An 18,300-nucleotide genomic window follows, 5' to 3' on the forward strand; every position below is an offset into this window, starting at 1 on the left:
GCCAGCACCCTTCCACCGCCTCCTGCAGAGGCAAAGGAGAACCTGAGGGCAAGTTCAGGAGAGTTATTCAATATCATCATCTGATGCCCAAAAGAAAGTCACATGGCAACACGAAGACTTACAAAAGGTGACAGTTCTCATCAGATGAGATTATTAGTCTCTCCATAGCTTGCTATCATGGCTATGCATAAGCCTCATCCAATTCATGCCCTGGTCACTGAACTTAAGTCATCTTACATACAAGACGTCACAGAATTACTAACAGGGTTATTTAATACCCCAAAAAAGCTATAAATCAAGGATTACAAATCAGGCACCTCATTTAAACATTTTGTAAAGCTCTCAATATACTCTTCCATGCATGTGGCTAAATTACAGCCTAATAGGTTATACAGTAAAAAAGCACTAATTATTATTTTGGTTTCTTCCAATTACTTACAAATTCTATGTTTTAAAAAAGAAAACAAACTACTGCTTAATTGCACTTGCCTACAGGAGCAAAAGAAACTAGCTCACTGTATATATAATAAAGACTTCCTAAGGAAGCAAGTGTACAAACATTTGGAAAACATGGGGAACTATATTCTTCTGTGGGCAACTCACTACTGATAACTAGAGTAGAAATCTCAACTTTGATACCTAGCTTATTCCTTGATGTCAAACACAGAGTAAAAGTTTATTCTTTGAGCCATATCAAGCAAGAATAAATCAATCCTTTACTAGAACAAGCATGATGGAGCAGAAATCAATAATAGTCCTAAGAAAATATCCAGATAAACTCAGACTTGTGAAATATCCCTGCCATTTTTACTGAGTACCCATCAGGAGTAAGTGGAAAAATTGTCAGGAGTTCTGACAAAAATACAATATTAGAGGAGAATATTTCAAGCACTTCACTTATCCATAATAAGCTTGGGTTTTCCTCCCTCAAGATTTCCTTTAGACACACAAGAGCATCCAGCTGCTCTTGGGAAACCTGGAGAGGTGCCTGCCAATCAGACCTTATCGTAATGGCATGTCAGATAAATTTCCACCAAATATTACACATACAGATACAGTTTTACCTAAAGGTCAGAAGGTGCATCAACTGAAAAGTCCATCAAGTTTAGTAGCTCTTATTCAGTAGGCTATTCAAATAAACAAGGACACTTCATTAGCCAGTAGAGGACATGTGCGAATGCTTAAACTGCCTGTTGAATCACAGCAACTTTATCAGTTTAATTAGAGCTTCACAAGGGCTTAAGAATCCATTCATACAAGACCACTAAGTAAATCAAAGCACAAACATTAAAAGGATCAATTAGATTGCTAAGAGTCAACCGCAGAGCTCAAACTGAGGAAGCTAAGGAAATTAGATTTTCATTTATTTTTTACGCTACTTTTGCACATTTGACATGGTTGGGTGAGTTGATTCTAAAAATACCAACAATTCCGATTCACATAAATGCATTTAAGGGTTAATGTTGTTATAGTCTCTATACTTGAGCTAAATTGAAGACATGGTGGTATATTCCATAACAAGCCTACCCCACCTGCTTCTCCTGTTTGTTTTCCCATTTCCATTTTAACAAGTTACATCCCAAATACAAACCCTGAGGAGAGCATTTACTTGCATTACTGTCTTAAAACAAACAACACTGTTCTCCTCACACTAATAGCAGGATTAGGTTTATTACATGACTTTCATTTACTCCAGAAATGTTCTACATAGGACAATCTCTCTTGCTTTCAATACATATTAGATGTTTGACCACAGAACAGTTGATGGTACACTTAAGATAATATCTCATACTACAGAAAGGGTAAGAAAGAAATGCTTGTTCTGGACACTAACACATCTGTGTAATTATTAAAAGCAACTGTACTCTGCAAAGAGGAAGCAGTCTATTAGCTTTGCTAACAAGCTAGAATGCCTCAGTGTCTTTATATTTTGATATTTTAGCTTTATTAAAGTCACTCAGAATAGGCTCTTTGTTTTATTTCCTTCTACTTTTGTCCAACAAGTCCCAATTGCTTTTTCTCTTTCTAGTATAACAGTCCAGCTTTTCCAGAGCAAGAACAAGCTCTTTAGATCTCCAAGGAAATCATGGTTCTGCTAAGTAATTTCCAAAGATAAAAGCCAACCTTTCAGCTCACTGGGTAAATCTTTATATCAAGAAAGTACCACAACCTTCTGCTTTAGATCGTGAAGATATAGGATTCTGCGTTACAGTGTCTTAGCCACATGCTTCTGTGGTTTAAGTTCTAAGTACACTCAGATGCCCACAAACTGCTAAGGAGAATTCAGCCAAGAAAATGACACTGGTGTGTGGATATACTAGTCAGCCTGTAATTTAGTCCCAGAAAAAAATAGTGGTATTTTCTTGTTACATGTATGTAGGGTGCTTTAAAGACCCAGATGTCAGCTAGAGATCCTGACTTTTTCATATGTGTATACGAAAAAACATATAAAGTAATATGTATGTATATTATCAATATTATAATACCATGGTTGGTAAGTATAAAATATAACCATCCTGATTCAATGAGAGATCAGCACAACTTTTCCTGAAAGGAAGACAGAACAGCCAACAATGTAGCCAAGACTACACTGAAGGAGTTTTATCATTCCCAGCAAGTAAGGAATCCATGTTTATTAATGTATAAAAGACTGAACACTAGTCACAATGTAATATAGACGGGATGATGGAACCCATCTTTTCTCCAGAAGAATGCTATACACAGGAAACATTGCATTGAGTAGATTGATTTGTACAAGAACTGATTTGACAGGATTGCCTCAACTTGATTTTCTCACACTGCAGTATCTTGTCAGTACAGACACAAGCACGTTCCAAAAGTAGTATTCACTATGAAAAAGTCATTTAGCATTTTTGAGTCATGTTGCATTGGTAGCCTGAAAAGTAAAAAGTTTTGGTTTTACCTTTTCATAAGGTAACGTCAATCTGTAAGACATCAAAATAAAGTTGGAAGAACAGAATTTTCCTCTCTACAGACTAATAAAATTTAAAAAGGGCTAGGGAAAGCCAGAGCTTCAATTATTTTTAGTCTTCCACTCTCAGTTTCCTCTCCAAAATCCCCTTTGAAAAAAAATCACTATTAGCATCTGTGTAGTTAATAGCTCAGTTACATGCTAGTGTAAGTAACAGAGGCCATACTGCTGTCAGAGTTCATAGCCAAAGTTATTCTAGTACTTAAGTAAAAGGAAACGGCTTTGAGCATTAAGCCAAACAGCAAACTATAAACTCAAAGCTACTCAAGACAGTCACACACATGCAACAAGCCAACCTGTCATATTAGTCTTCCTTTCAAATGCTTGTGTACTATCAAATCTGTTTCTCCAAGTGAAGCCAAGAAAGTTCCAGAGCGGCTGATTAGCACAGGCAAGCTCTGTAATAAAACTGGCTTTTAAGAAGCAGATTGCTTTTAACCCAAGTTGTTTTCTTAAAGCCCTGGTTTTGATTTAGACACAATACAGGTATTGAACAGAAATATGAGAGAACTTACAGTTCTTGAAATACCCTTTGAGATTTTACTTTTACCTTTAAAGCATGACAAGCATCAGAAGTTACTCACGCTCCTTGGACTATGTATTTTTTCCTTTTTACTCATGGCTGACTAGGCAATAAAGCAACATGCAAAGGTGTTTTCAGAAGGATCTGATACAAGCCATACTCCCATGACCTTACCTCTTTTCCAACAGCCTCTTGGAAACGAGGAACATGCACATTTGTTGACTGTTCCCATCCAACTGGGATTGCTGTAAGGACTCCTCCTTACAGTCCCAGCACATTACTTGTGACTCATTAAAGAATTAGTTCAGGCTTCCTGCCCTTACGGGGCTCCCCAAAAGAGTAGGCAGGGTGTAACAAGCTATCTTGGCCCCTTTGTTCCCGGCCTCAGGCATATCTGTGCCCTCTCAGGACTTCTAATAAAACAGAGCCTAGGAAGCAGACAGTGAGGCAGCATTCTCCTGCCTGAGCTAGCCCCTTCAGCAAGCAACTGGAAAGATGGCACTCAAGTCTTGACAACGCTTGTGTTCAAGACAAAACCGTGCCCAAATTGCTTAAGAGCTGCCACACTGGCAGGTGAAGGCTTAGGAACACACTGAGCAAAGAAAACACTACACATGCCCTGAAGGACAAGAGTCTGGACACTCCTGCACCTGGGAAACACTGACTGTCAGAGGAAGAAGTGGAAATGGGAAAGCTGGAACAGCAAAGATGTGGGAAACTGGATTTTCCCTTACACCCCAAAACAAAGTAAGAGCTTTATATAGCTCAGCACTCGAGGAGAGTAGCAGGACTAAAAAGTTTACCCTGGGTTACAGTGTTTGAAACCCAATTACAGCGCTAAAGTAAAGGCATACACTAGGGAAAGAGGGAAACACTATCAGGTTAAACAAGCAGGATGGTAGGAAACATACCTGCTACATCAGCAGAGATCTTTACTATCTGAACACTTGCTACATCCATAGGATCAAAATAACTCTCATTCAGTAATTTAAGGAAAAGTGACAGGAGAGCTATCCAAAACACTGACATTGGCAGAGCATATAAAAAAATAGAAAACCTGAAGAAGTTAGTGATACACTCAAATACCAGAAATCCAAATAGCTATATACTTGTTCAGCTGATACAGGACCCATAGCTGAACTATCTGCAAAGCATTAGATCATGACATGAAAGAAGCATGGCAAAATTATCCAACTGGTTTTATGCAAGCCAGCCTGTTGAATCAACTTGCTGGTTTTCCTCAAATAAGATTTGGTCACTATGCCAACTCTTCTGCTGCAATTTGATTACAAAATTAGTACTACACAACAATAACATCAGGTAAATACCTTAAGATTGTCCAGCTTTAAACACCCTTTGTCAGAGGAAGTCTGAAGAGTGACTTTTCTAATAGAGTTCTACCAAGATCAACTCATGCTTGATGCTATTGCTTATCTTCAAAGTACCAAAACAAATGCAACCTTTTGTCTTGCAATTCAAGTACAGCAGATTAATGAGCAAGAAGGGGATAAAAATAGAAAGCTCTGAAAAAAAGCAACTACAAGCAAGCTTTCTTAGAGCAACTGATTTCACTTCAACTGGCAGCACATGTGTAAGCAACAGCAAACAGGATGTGGCACAGATCCTAATCCCCCCTCCTGCCCCCAGTTCCACTCTTGAAAGCAAGCACAAGGCAGCCAGTTCCTCCAGCCCATCCCTCGCCACGTCGCACATGAAGAACCTGCAGCAGGGTACAGCCACTGCTCACTTCCTAAAGTTCGTTGTCTCAGGAGAAGTTGGACCTGGGTGTACAGGCTAGCTCACCACAGCTAGTCTAGAAGTTGCAATAAAATTGTCACTGGTTACGCTTTAATTTTATTTCAGTTCTAAGTCAAATTCAATTAATATTTGTGCATATTAAAAAAATGCTTGGTATTACACCACAGCTTTAACTGCTCAGAAGAGACTGGGTTTAATGATAAAAGAGCATGGCTGGAGGCTCCTAAGGGGCCTAAAGCCTTGTCTAGAGGGATTTAAAACAAGAAAAACATAGAAAACTTAGGGTTTCTAAAAGATTATACAGGGCACCAAGATTTTCCTGAACATCAGTCAGTAGCCCGAAATTATTTCACGTTACTTAAATAGCATTGACTACTTGACACAGGCTGTATCCTTGGGGAAGGGCAATGTACATGAACAAGCATAGGTGTCCCGACAGCTGCTTCAGAGGCACTGCCTGCGGATGGTCTGGCCTTGCAACATCCTTTCGTAGTGGAAACATCCTTTCCTGTGGAAAAGGATACAAGCAGGAACGAGGGCTGCTTGGCTACTGGCCTTCTTGCAGATCAAAAAAGTGAGTGCCTCCACTCAGCTGTTCCCTAGACAGCATTTCTAGTTATTTTCTTAACTAATATTGTTTTAAAAAATATAAAGTCTTCAGCATTCCAAGCACCTCCAAGCTGCACAGAAATAGAAAAGTGGCCTTTGCTAAACACAGTCCTATTTAATACTACCTAAGATGACATTAGGAGGACATTAAAATGACATTTGCCCTTGCCATCACATCCTACAATGGTTAAGCAGTTTCTTCACCAGTCATGGTACACAGTCAGCACTCATATTTCAGACGAGCTGCAAATTTGAAAGTTTACATGTGATCAGTTGACAATTTAGTGTCTTCATATTTTCATAGCTATACAAGAGACAACAATCCCAGGTACTGTGTTTAAGGGGGATGGAGGTGAGAGACATTTGCTTGATTCAGTGACTGAACAGTTCATTCAAGGACTATTTAAGAGCTGTCCTGATGCCAGACCCTAATGTTAAGTTTCAAATCACTTCACAACTATTTTAATAATCCTCAAGTTCTAGTACTGATGAGAATCTATGGAGAGCTCCCAAACAGATAATTACTCACTGAAACAGTGTTAAAATTATATAGTCTTAACATCATGTAACAAACAGTTTCAGCAATTTAGTACTTCAGATATAAAGCAAAATCTACCAAAAGTCTTCTCCCAGCTGGAGTCAATAAATGCTTTACCTGGGGCAATTAATTCTAATAAGAACCAGAAATACCCAAAAAAATGAAGCAATCATCACAAGCAAAATCACAGCCATTTTTCAGACTGTATGCAAGACCCCTGAAACTCACAGGGATGCTGAGCCTTCATTTATCCCAGCCTCCCAATGCTCCAGGTACCACATTCCTCCCAAAGCTTATTCCACTATCTGACTAGATGATTACGTTTACCTATTAAAAAAATTCTATACAAATGCACAATTTCAAAAGGCAGCACCATAAAGATTTTCAGAGCTCTAATTCTAGTATAGGGTAACACACAGTTAAGGTAACAATATTGATAACTAAGAACAAAATATTCATTCTTGTATCATACAGGCTACCTTTCTGACTACATGAACTGAATTCCTGTGGTAATTAGGGATTTAGCCACAATTACTTTGGACACTGCAATTAATTAGGACAGAACACCATGTTTTGGAAGACACTGGCAGAGTTGAACAACAGAGATTCTACTTGTAAATAATATGTAGCAGTAATAATCCTGAACTTGGCCAGTGCTCTTCATTGCTACAGATAACACTGTACTTGCCTGCTCAAGCTTCCCCCCAGTTAACCTTTGCTTATAAAGCATGATGTGTTCCAAAAAATGCTTAAAGAAAAGAATATTGTAACCAGCCATTCATACATGCAAATCCAAACTCAGGGCTATTGAAACTGCATTTATGAGGCAGTAGACATGGTCTTAAAACCACACTGCCAGTTTTTCCAGCAGAATGTATTTCTATTTGATGTCTTATTGGAATATTAAAATAATGTGGGTTTTTTTCTTATTTCAGTCCATGTTATTCAGTCTATTGAGTCCTTAAAATATGCAGTCTATTTTAGTTCATATAAGCACCAGGCTTCTGTTAAGCACACATGTAACAAGCTTTCGTCCATTTTAAAAGAAGTAATTCTAGAATACTGATGACAGCAGTAATGACACTACCTATATTACTAGGAAAAATCCCAGTAAGGAACCAGGCCATTTTTTGATAGATGCTGCTATGATTGGAAAGTAAAGGCACTCCAGGACTTTATGTTCACTGAGTAGGCAATACGCAGCAGCTTGTTACCTTACTTGTCCAGTGATCTAAGTTCACAGTGCAGAGATTAAGGCAGTAGGAGTGCTTCATCTCTTATAAGGGTAAGAAAGAGATGTGCTAGATGCATGCTTGGTCCTACCTGTCTCTATAATTCAACTTTAAGATGCATTTTGATCATTATTTAGTTTGAGAATTTCCTGTAGGTGACCACCACAAAAAGTTATATTGAAGATCTATATTGCTCTTGGGAGATTAGTAATTCTGCTATGCTTCTGTACAACAGCAACAACTTTTTATTTCCTTGAGCACAGCACTCTCCTAGTATATTGACAAATAGGAATGACTTATTCTTGGCAAACATACTTTCTAACTTTTTTTTGCCAGAATAATCCCTCTGATTTGCAGATTTCCTTATTGAAGGTTCATGTGGCTTCTGGCTGCTGGACAAACCATGAGTCAAGTAATCTGTCACAAGGTCTATTTTATTTGCAACCTCAAGTAGCAAAATCATTTCCATTTCTTAGCTTCACATACTTCCATCATACAAAAAGCAATACCAAACAAATTAATCAACTACCTACTGCCTTTTCTCCCTCCAAAACCAGCACACTGGATTTCTCTACTGTCCTTACTTGACTTCTCCAAAACACTCTGTCCACCTACAATACAGATTCCAATAAAACTGCTAATGGCAGGTAATGAACCACAGAGGAAAAGCATCTTCTTCCAGATACTCTATGCCCTGCCAGAATCCCACAAGTAACTCATTCTATCCCCTTCCTCTATTGCAGATTTATTTGTTTATTCCTTGAAGATTCAAAAGCAACAAAAAACATTAAAATTGACATATATTTGTTGGCAATTGCCACCACTCGGAATGACTACATTGCATAATGCATATAGAGGTCATAAGGCAGCCTTTATGTAGATGCTGTTCTTGTTTGACTAACTACTCTATAATGCATTATAAACTAGTGATTTACAACAGCATTTCAGATAACTTGGAAGCATCTCTGCATCCAAAACCAGCAAAGTTTTAATAATGCCGATCCCTAGTCCTAACAACTTAATCAAACCTTCTATTCCCATACACATTTGGTACAAATTGACATTTCCCTGACATCCACAGGTAGCTCAGGAAGCAAGAATAGCTCTGCTGCTGCACTGCTCACCGTCTGACTGCTTTTGTCTAATTCTAGAAAGAACTGGAAAAAAAATCTTATTGACACTGCCTAACTGTTGCTCAGCAGAGACACTGGTACCCACTCAGCTGAGAAGCTGGGCACACCACTCAATTTTCTTTCATCCTAATGGTTTCCTGTATTTTTACTTTTTTTTAAGCCAAGAATATAAAGGTGCTATGTAAGAAAGCCCCAGGCAAACTTCTCTTTTCTAGTCAAATAAACACCATTCCCTGAAGTGAATGCTAACTTTCAAACACTTTTTTTCCCAGAGTTTTAAAAACACACCACTTAGTTCCCTATCAGTTTACCCCATGTGTACATCTGAAGTTTTTATTAAAGTTTATCTAATAAATATGATACCCACCTTCAATTACTAAAAATAATTTTAATAAGAAAACTCCACAAAATCATCAAGATCATGTTTCTTTTTTAAAATTAAACCACCAGAGTAATTTCCCTAAAGATTTAGTTGTACAATGGATTTATTTTATTAATATTTACTAAACCCATTAACTCTGTCTACTGAACTGTAGAGTTTGTCTGTCAAGCTCTGGATAGAATGATAAACCCCTTAAGAACTTGATAATATTAAACCTAATATAGACAAAGCAATTAAGTTTCAATAACTTGAAAAGAAAATAGAAGTTACCAAAAAAATCAGCTAGGTAATTTTTGAACTTATCTCCCCTTTCCTTATGTTATTTACAGATAAATTGGGAAATATTAATTCTATGTCAAGACACAAATATTACCATACCAACCTAGATCTTACAAAGCCCCTTAACTATTAATTGGTTTTATTCACCCACATTTTCCCAGACTTCTACAAGACTACTAAACTCCACACCCAAAAGCACATGCTCTGCTGACCTTTTTCCTTACCGAGAAGACAGAATTCTTGAAGCCAGACAACTATGGTCACCATTAGCCACACAAATGGTCCCCAGTTGTACTGTAGAATTTGATACCTTGTCTTTCCACAAATAGCCGTATCCTATTATTTCAGTAAATTCTATACTTCTGCTACAAAAAACTACAAGAACTTGAATTAGTAGCAGACACTAAATTCCTCCAACTTTGAAAACAGAGCAAAGCTTCTTGTGATGTGTCAGTTTTGCTTGACACAGAAAATGGACAAAGATTATGTCCAGCTTTCCACTAAGCACTCACCCTCGTTTCTCAGTCTGTTGGTGCAATTTGGATATAGTCAATCCATTACTGATACGATCCCAGGCTGAAAAAACATTTCAGCCTTCAGTTGTCTCAGGGGTCACTTTCTCTTTTCTGGAGTGTCACAGCAGATCAAAGTTGAGTACTGAATACAGGCTGTACATATTAGCCTAAAGCTTACATCTAGAAGGTCTGTATGAGCATTAATTTCTACCCTACAGTCACTGCTACATGAGCCAGCAAAGGCCCCAAATTAGAATATTCCACAGCTAAACAGTTCTTGCCTCAGAGACCATATTTGCTCCCAAGGATTTATCTAAGGGATGTCAATTCCCTATGGCATTCAAACGAGAGGGACATGCAGGTAGCCTGAACTAACATCCAGGTTACCCTTCTAGCATCAAGTTACTCATTTTTAATATTTCAGGTAAGAAAGAGTAAAACCATGTAGTATTGAACAATTCTCTTAACCTCACCAGAAAGGAGCACAAAAAGATCCAAAAACACATGCATTGAATGAACACATTAGAAAAAAGATGGACTAGATAACTAGGCTTTCACCTTTGATTTTTGAGGGCTTTGTTATGTGAATTGCCATACTGGATTGCTTAAACTATTTTTCCGTAAAGCCTTTCAAAGAAGTGTCAGGTTATATACTCCCTTCATACCAGATCAGCAACTAGTTCCACGTGCAAGAGCATATTTAACACTGAAATTATATCATCATCAGCCCTAATAAAAAAAAATCCATTAATTAGAAGAAAGCTATAGCTTGCAAACTTAAATTCAAGGAGAGATAAAGTGACAAAGGTGCTTGCTATGAAGCACTGCATGACAAGAAAGGCCGTTTCGTTGATAAAGACGTGAAGTTCACAGCACCTAGAAAATAATTCTGGTTTAGTTACTTCAGAACCTCTGTGGATACAACTAGGCAGACACCCAACTGGCCATTCCATGCACTTGCCCCCTTCCCAGCTCTAATATTATCACTTGAATATATAACTCAGCTTCTAAGTGCACACAGTGATCCCAAATACTAATCTACTCACTAGGGAGTATTCATTTAAACTCAGTTTATTAGATATGGAACTGCAAACCCCTAATTACAAAACAAAGTTTGACTCTCGGAGACATTGCCATAAATAGAGAGCATATCAGAAGATGAAAAGTGAAGAATAAATCAGGCTTACAGGGCTGGCAAAACTGAGGCTTCACAGCCATTTTGACAGAACTGCTTCCCAAAACAGGTTTTCAAGAAAGGCAAGAGACCTGCATGAAATTAACCCCCAATGGAATGGAAATGCATAGGGCAAAATAGCTGCACATGCTAGAAGCACCTTGCATTCCTCATCTCAGCCAGAAGCTATCAATGGTTAATAATTACAGTGACCTAAAATGTTAGTCCTTTAAGAGGTTGTCACATGTTTGTGGCACACATTACCATTTGACCAGTATCTACTACCAGCACTGTTCTGGGAAGCGAGAGCAAGGTCTGAGCAATTTTTTTAAAAAATATTTAAATAATTCAGGGCTGTGACTGAAGAATTCCCCATCAATTTAACAGCATTATCCTGGAGGATGTGATCCATTTTCTCTCAAGTCCTGAAATGAAGAGCTGCTACCCATAATGATTAAGTGCTATTAGAACTGAGCTTACAATTGACAATTTCTGGAGCACAAGTCTTATGAGGAGCAGCTGAGGGAACTGGGGTTGTTCAGTCTGGAGAAGAGGAGGCTGAGGGGAGACCTCATCGCTCTCTACAATTACCTGAAAGGGGGTGGCACAGAGGTGGGTGTTGGTCTCTTCTCCCAAGTGACTAGTGACAGGAGAAGAGGAAATGGCCTCAAGTTGCGCCAGGGGAGGTTCAGACTGGATATTAGGAAAAATTTCTTTACTGAGAGAGTGGTGAAACACTGGAACAGGCTGCCCAGGGAGGTGGTGGAGTCACCATCACTGGAGGCATTCAAGGAATGTGTGGACATGGCATTGTGGGACATGGTTTAGTGGGCATGGTGGTACTGGGTTGATGGCTGGACTTGATGATCTTACAGGTCTTTTCCAACCTTAATGATTCTGTGATTTTATTCTGAACTACTAGGATGCAGTAACAAACTGTTATGAAAGACTGTGCAGAACAGGTTGTCTGTGGGTATATGCCACCCTAAAGACAGATTAATCATTATACATTGCATTTTTTTCTTCAGACTTCTCAGTGGCTCAATGTCACAGCACATACCATAAGTACTACTCCAGCCACAGCTTACAGCAGTCCTACTTGCAAAGAACTCATCTGTCATCTAGTTTATGGACCTTATTGTGGTTGTACTTAGGTCAACAGCAAAACATTTACCCACAGAATTCTTTAAGTAACTCTGCAAGCTGTTACATTTCTTTTTAATTAATTTTTAATTAATTAGCAGCAAACAAAAAGAACAAAGTTATTTATGCAATATTTTGTATTTATAAACAATTTAAGGAGTCTTGTTTAAGGAGAGCCTATTCAAAATTAAAAATAGATTTCTCCCAATGACACAGCTTGTTCATGACAAGCTATAATAGATTCCTTGACAAAGGATAATCAAGGTGGTCTACTCTGCCATGGAAAGACATCACAACATGACTATAACCATAGTCTTTTTGGTTTAAAGTTTGACTGGGTTTAAAATAAAGATTTAACCTTGCTCCCATAAGACTAACAGGGTCAAATAAACAGAATACTTACATTGCTTATTTGAGCAAATAGCAAGGATGCATGAGAGTTGCCTTGACATATGGAAACACTCTGCTTTTGCAAGAATATACTTTTCTTCAATCAAATCAAAGACACCTGCAAACCCTAAACTCTGCGACAGCTCTCATATATGCACAAATTGGAGATTTCTGAAGGGGACAGGAAGGGAAGGAAGTGAAAAGGTTGGAAAAGTACCCATTCAGAAAACAAATTGATTATGTTCTCCACGGCCAGTTTTGCCAAGTAAATAATCTGTTATAAGATGTTTATAATGCTGCATTTAGAAAAACACTAGCAAAAGAGTTCATGATCTAGAAAAAAAAATGAAGCACTCCCAGGGTAAGCACATATCACACTAGCAAAAGACTTCATGATATAGAAAGAAAAAAAAAATGAAGCACTCCCAGGGTAAGCACATATCACAGCAGAACAAGAGACACATAGTTGAACAGGAGCCTTTGCCACAGCTTGAGGAGCATGCTTCAGCGACTAAGCTAAATGTATTTTGTGACATACATTTTACTTCAGTGAGGCATACCATGAAACACAGCCAGCCTACCAAGAAACATGCTCATAGAACTTCTTACCATTGCTCAACTGGGAAACTTTCTATCTACTTTTATCATGGTGGGGTAGGAGGGAGAACACAGCAGTACAAGTGAATAGTTAAGTTTTCCATGGATTTTGATTCTCTTCCTAAATTAGACTATTTCTGGGTAGAAGGAAAAAGGACTACCCGAGAGGAGCACAAGACTCAAGTTTGCAAGAACTAAAGAGATTACACCAATTCTAAACTTGAGACAATTTCCCTAAAAGTCTTCCCACCACCACAGCCCTGGTGTCCATCAGGGCTGTCAAGAGCTTCCGAAGTGCACTCTTCCCTTGCCTAGCTAGGTTGAAAAAACAGAGTATATGACAAGCATACATACCACCACAACCCAGCATAATCGAAGCATCAGGAGGACATATCAATCACCTCAGCTCTGATTAACGCTCATATTCCCAAAGCTCCCCAAAAAACCATTACGTTCTGACAGTTCAGAACTGTGATTTTAGGCCTGCTTAGAACAATGGTTATGATAATTTTAGGATTTGGGAATTATTTGAAAATGCAAGCTATCCAAATGAGTTTTGTCTTGAAACTATGAAGAGGAGATTGCACTCACCACCTAGCTTCAATCAGCTTACCTTCTTCTAACAAATCGCATTCTAAACATGAAACAGAGCACAACTGACCCTCTAGCATCACCACCTCAGTTAAATGATGGAGTTACACACGTGAAAACACACCTCAACACGTTTTTCAGTAAAAAATAAGCATACATCATTGTGACAAAGGCACATAAAAATGCTAGAAATTTCTAAAAGATTTCTCTGATCAGTTCTACTCTATGCAGAAAGTTAAAAGGCAGAAGGAACACATATGTAGGCAGGTATTAACTTCATACAGCTGGAGAATCGCCTAATTCTAGTTTCTGACAGACCAATCAGCCCAGAAAAATTCAGTGGGACTTTTTCTAGCTTCATCCAAACATAAATTATCTTTTTGTCTTAGTTCTCACATGAAGGAAATTTATTCCTTTAATGTAATTGATGAGCAGGCTTGGAGTAATCAAGCTTCAGCTACAAGAATGATTCTCTAATTCTTAAGAAAAAAGGAAATAATCTTCAGAAAATGTTTTAACAGAGTAGTAAGTCAGTATTATGGGAACCACAAAAATAAGACCAGATACCTGTATCTCTCTTTTCATTTTCTGAAGATGTGATCAAAACATACCCTAATTATTACCCTGAAGCAGTAGTTCCCCACTATCTTCACGAAGTTAGCAGTGCAGGTGAATAAATCCTATTGCTTTAGGCTGGCCCCACACCAAGAAAAGACGACTGCTTATGCTTAAAAAACCCCCACAAACCTGCATGAACAAAAACTCCCCCTCCCCTTCAATGAAAGGAGAGGATCAGATATGAAATTAAGTCTCTTGAAAGAAGAAAGGACTATTTAGTTCTTACCCTTCAATACAAAAGACAAATCTGAATTGTTTCCACACATGTAATATTAGCCATGTCAATAAAGAGGATCAGTATCTTTAACTCATTTACCTACAGATCAGACACCTGGTTAGCCTTATTCCCCTGAAAAAACACACCATCATGCTTTAACATAAGCAAAAACTCCATCTCATGGGTAGCTTCTCATTTAACAAAATCCTGCTTTCACTTCATTATGCATTCTTATGTTTCCATGGTCTCTCACACTTATTAGGAAGAAGTGTATCAGTATGGCTGCAGAGAACCCCATCTTCAAAGCGAACAGATACTTCCTTCACCATCCGGCTGAAGCCATTATTATATTTTTATTTACACAACAGAAAACAGATTTGGATATCTCTCAATAGATGATCCCTGAGTGTTAAGCCTTCACATACGTGGAGATCAATAGCAGTTTGAAGAGAAATAGTGTTTGTTCCCAGTCATTTTCCTCTAACATATGAGAACTCTTACACACAAGACAACAAATTTTAGATGGAATTCAGGGAACACACACTCTTCCTTTCCATTTTTATGAAATATGATCTTTTCTGCCCTATAGTGTGGACAAGGGATTAGCAGGATGATCCCTGAGCTGCTAAAATACCTGCAGCCTAAAGCTGCAAGATCTTTTCTGGGTCTTGTCAAATGTGATCACTATTAGAACTTAAGAAATTAAGGGAAAAGGAACTTCAAAAAGAGTGTGGGTTTTGGTTTTGTGGGGTTTTTTTTTGTTTGGGGGGGGGTTGTTTGGTTTTGTTTGGTTGGTTTTTTTTAACAGCCCTCCCCAACCTCCCCCAATTTCCAGCTATGGAAAGAAGAGTTATTTTTTAGAAACCTGGTCTTCACACTCCTAAAGGTCCTTGCATTCCTTCGGGTCCAAGTGCCCCCACTTCATCTAAACCAACTATCACCGTGCCAGAAAACGCTAACAGAAAAAACAGCACCACAGATAAGGGAAAACAGTCATTAATGTATGCTGAAAAAGGAAAGCAGGATGAAACAAAAACACCAGCCTGACTCATTCACCACTCACAGCTCAAGCCTATTAGTATTACTTCCTGAAAAAATGGTAATCTAATACTTAAGTTACACAGTCCTGTGTGTACTTAAACCTACAGGTCCAGGTAACACCTATATTCTTTCATTTGTAATTCTATGAAGTAGGCTCAAATCAAAGCAGCTTTTCACATGAAGAGCTGTATATTTTCCACATCCATACAAGTAACTTTCTATGCAGATTATCAAATACCTGGAGTGATGAAAGATTCTATTTGTTCCTCAAAAAACAAATAAGAAAAAACCACTAAATCTCTTCTATCTAATATTTTTGAAGATTTATCTGATTACTAGACACTATTCCTTATGTAACTATTTATTAGCCTGATGTCTGTTTCTCGATTAAGAAAAACAGAAATTTAAGCAATAAAAGGAATTTAGTACAATAGATAGATGTATACTTTCCCTAGTTTTCATAATTAGCTTCCTTTGCAACTTCTCAGTACTACACAGAAGAGCTGATTACAGTTCCAGGCTGACTGGTAATTGAAATAACTTATTAGCCACGAGACACTAGAGGAGCATCCCAGATGCCTCCCTGAAGGACAACTGATAGTTGGCTAAAACTGAGGTTGTCCACATTGATCAGTTTTCCAGAATACTGACTTAGTATGAAAGCATTTGGGCAGTGATAGCAGGGGAGAAAAAAATCCCAGTTTCCCCTCTTGTGCAACACACAAGATGTACTCTTCAAAGCATCTAAAAGGCATTAGCAGTACAGGACTTTTTCTCATCTTCCCAGCAGTTATCTGTACACCTTACTTTTTAGTAGGACTGAAGTACACAATACCAATGATTTGGAGCTCCTAGTAGTAGGTAACTTCGTCAGCTTTTCCGACTAAAACCAATGACCTTACCCCCATTCCTTGGGAGTAATGAGCATGACATTGCTAACAAAGTGCAGATGTCCTTTCTCCCAACAGCAGGAGCATTGGTATGCAAAAAGCAACACCTTCAAAGTTTCTCAGAGCTTCACAGGCACTGTCTCCTCTAGCTGTGCTCAAGAATTTGAAATACAGATTTATATAAAACAACTCACCTATCATGTAGGCTAAAGAAATACCTGTAGAGAAGCTAATACCTTTCCTATGGAAACCATAATGTTAAACAAATCTTTTTCATAAGTATAGCACAGAATACTATTAGAACCATATCCCTTGCTTGAAGACAGACATGCTGATAGACAATTTATTTTTAATGGCCTGCTCCTCAGGTTTTCCTACTTTTCATAGACAGTGAGTTTTCCCAATGGTTATTAGAAAAAGTTTTAGGCAGCAACCCAGCAAGACCTGCTTATTTCTAGCATATGGATAAATCCAGTGACCAGATCACAATTCTACTTCTTAAGAGATCCAGAGCAGTTTAGATGCATGATTCCCAGTATAGATCTATCAGTATTTAAATACAATGAATAATGGTGCCTGTTAAAGATTTCCTTAATCGGTTTTTTTTTAGACTCTGTTCAGAAGTGTGGGAAGGAAATGTGCCCATAACAATGAAGGTCATGAAAGTCACTGGATAAATCCAACAATATTCTCATGCTTAAGATATTTTCCTACTAGGTTATAGCACCTTCATACTAATGCTACGCCCAGCACAGCAAAAATAAGATAACAACAAAATAATCAAGTTCTCCAGGTCCTAACTCTTCACCACTAGAATACAAAACATAACTGCATGTAAAGCTTCCCTGCAGATATCAAGACCCAGTTTGGGAAGTCAAGACACTGACTGCAGACAACAAATTACACTGTGAAGTTTTGTTTTTTAAGAATACTACACAAAACCATGGTAGCACAAACAGGTTTATCCATGCTCGTGTTCAATAGCTCATCCAAACAGTAAAGCATGCAAAAGATGCAGCTGAGCAAGCAGAGAAGCAAGGCCGGCCAACCGCTGCTTCCATGCTTATACTTCTAGTCAGATTATGATCAATAGACACTGGCATTGAGGGTTCTTCTAGTGGAGTATCAGTTTGTTGTTACTTACACATCTAGGTATAACACAGGACGATGACTGTCAGTCCAGGCACATGAGTTCTGCAGGACACGTTCACTGTGTAGCTCCATTTATAGCAACAGAATTACTTTACAGCAAAATACTGTTCATAGGTTCAGAATCATGTCCCTCCAATTTTGCCCTTCTACTAGCATTAAATACAACCCAATGTGATAACCAAGTGATACAATTCCCAGCTCTCCTTTCTACAGCATTAAGGCGGGGGGAAGACACCCAACATTCCTCAGCTGTAATATCCACTACTCATATCTCAGGCTTTCCAGGGTGTCTCTGGGTCATCCAATTTCCCTTCTTCAGCTTTCCCTCTCACTGCTCTCACAACTCAACCTCTATGAGATGCCAATGAAAAATTTGTCCAGCTTAAGAGCAGCACAATAAGACTTTGTGGTGTTTCCAGTTTAATTAAACAGAAACTGAATCCAAGAATTACACTCAAAGTAAATCTTGTGCTCAAAATATTTTCACTTTAAAAAGCTTTATTAAGAGAAGGAAAGAAAAACCAAG

General features: G+C 38.3%; 1 protein-coding gene across 1 annotated transcript in view; it reads right to left on the reverse strand.

Moving 5' to 3' along the window:
• ATP8A2 (ATPase phospholipid transporting 8A2) overlaps window positions 1-18,300 on the reverse strand; it is a 286,903-nt gene that overhangs the window by 204,016 nt on the left and 64,587 nt on the right. The window lies entirely within an intron of this gene.

Source organism: Gavia stellata, chromosome 1, assembly GCF_030936135.1.
Source record: "Gavia stellata isolate bGavSte3 chromosome 1, bGavSte3.hap2, whole genome shotgun sequence".
Lineage (NCBI taxonomy): Eukaryota > Metazoa > Chordata > Aves > Gaviiformes > Gaviidae > Gavia > Gavia stellata.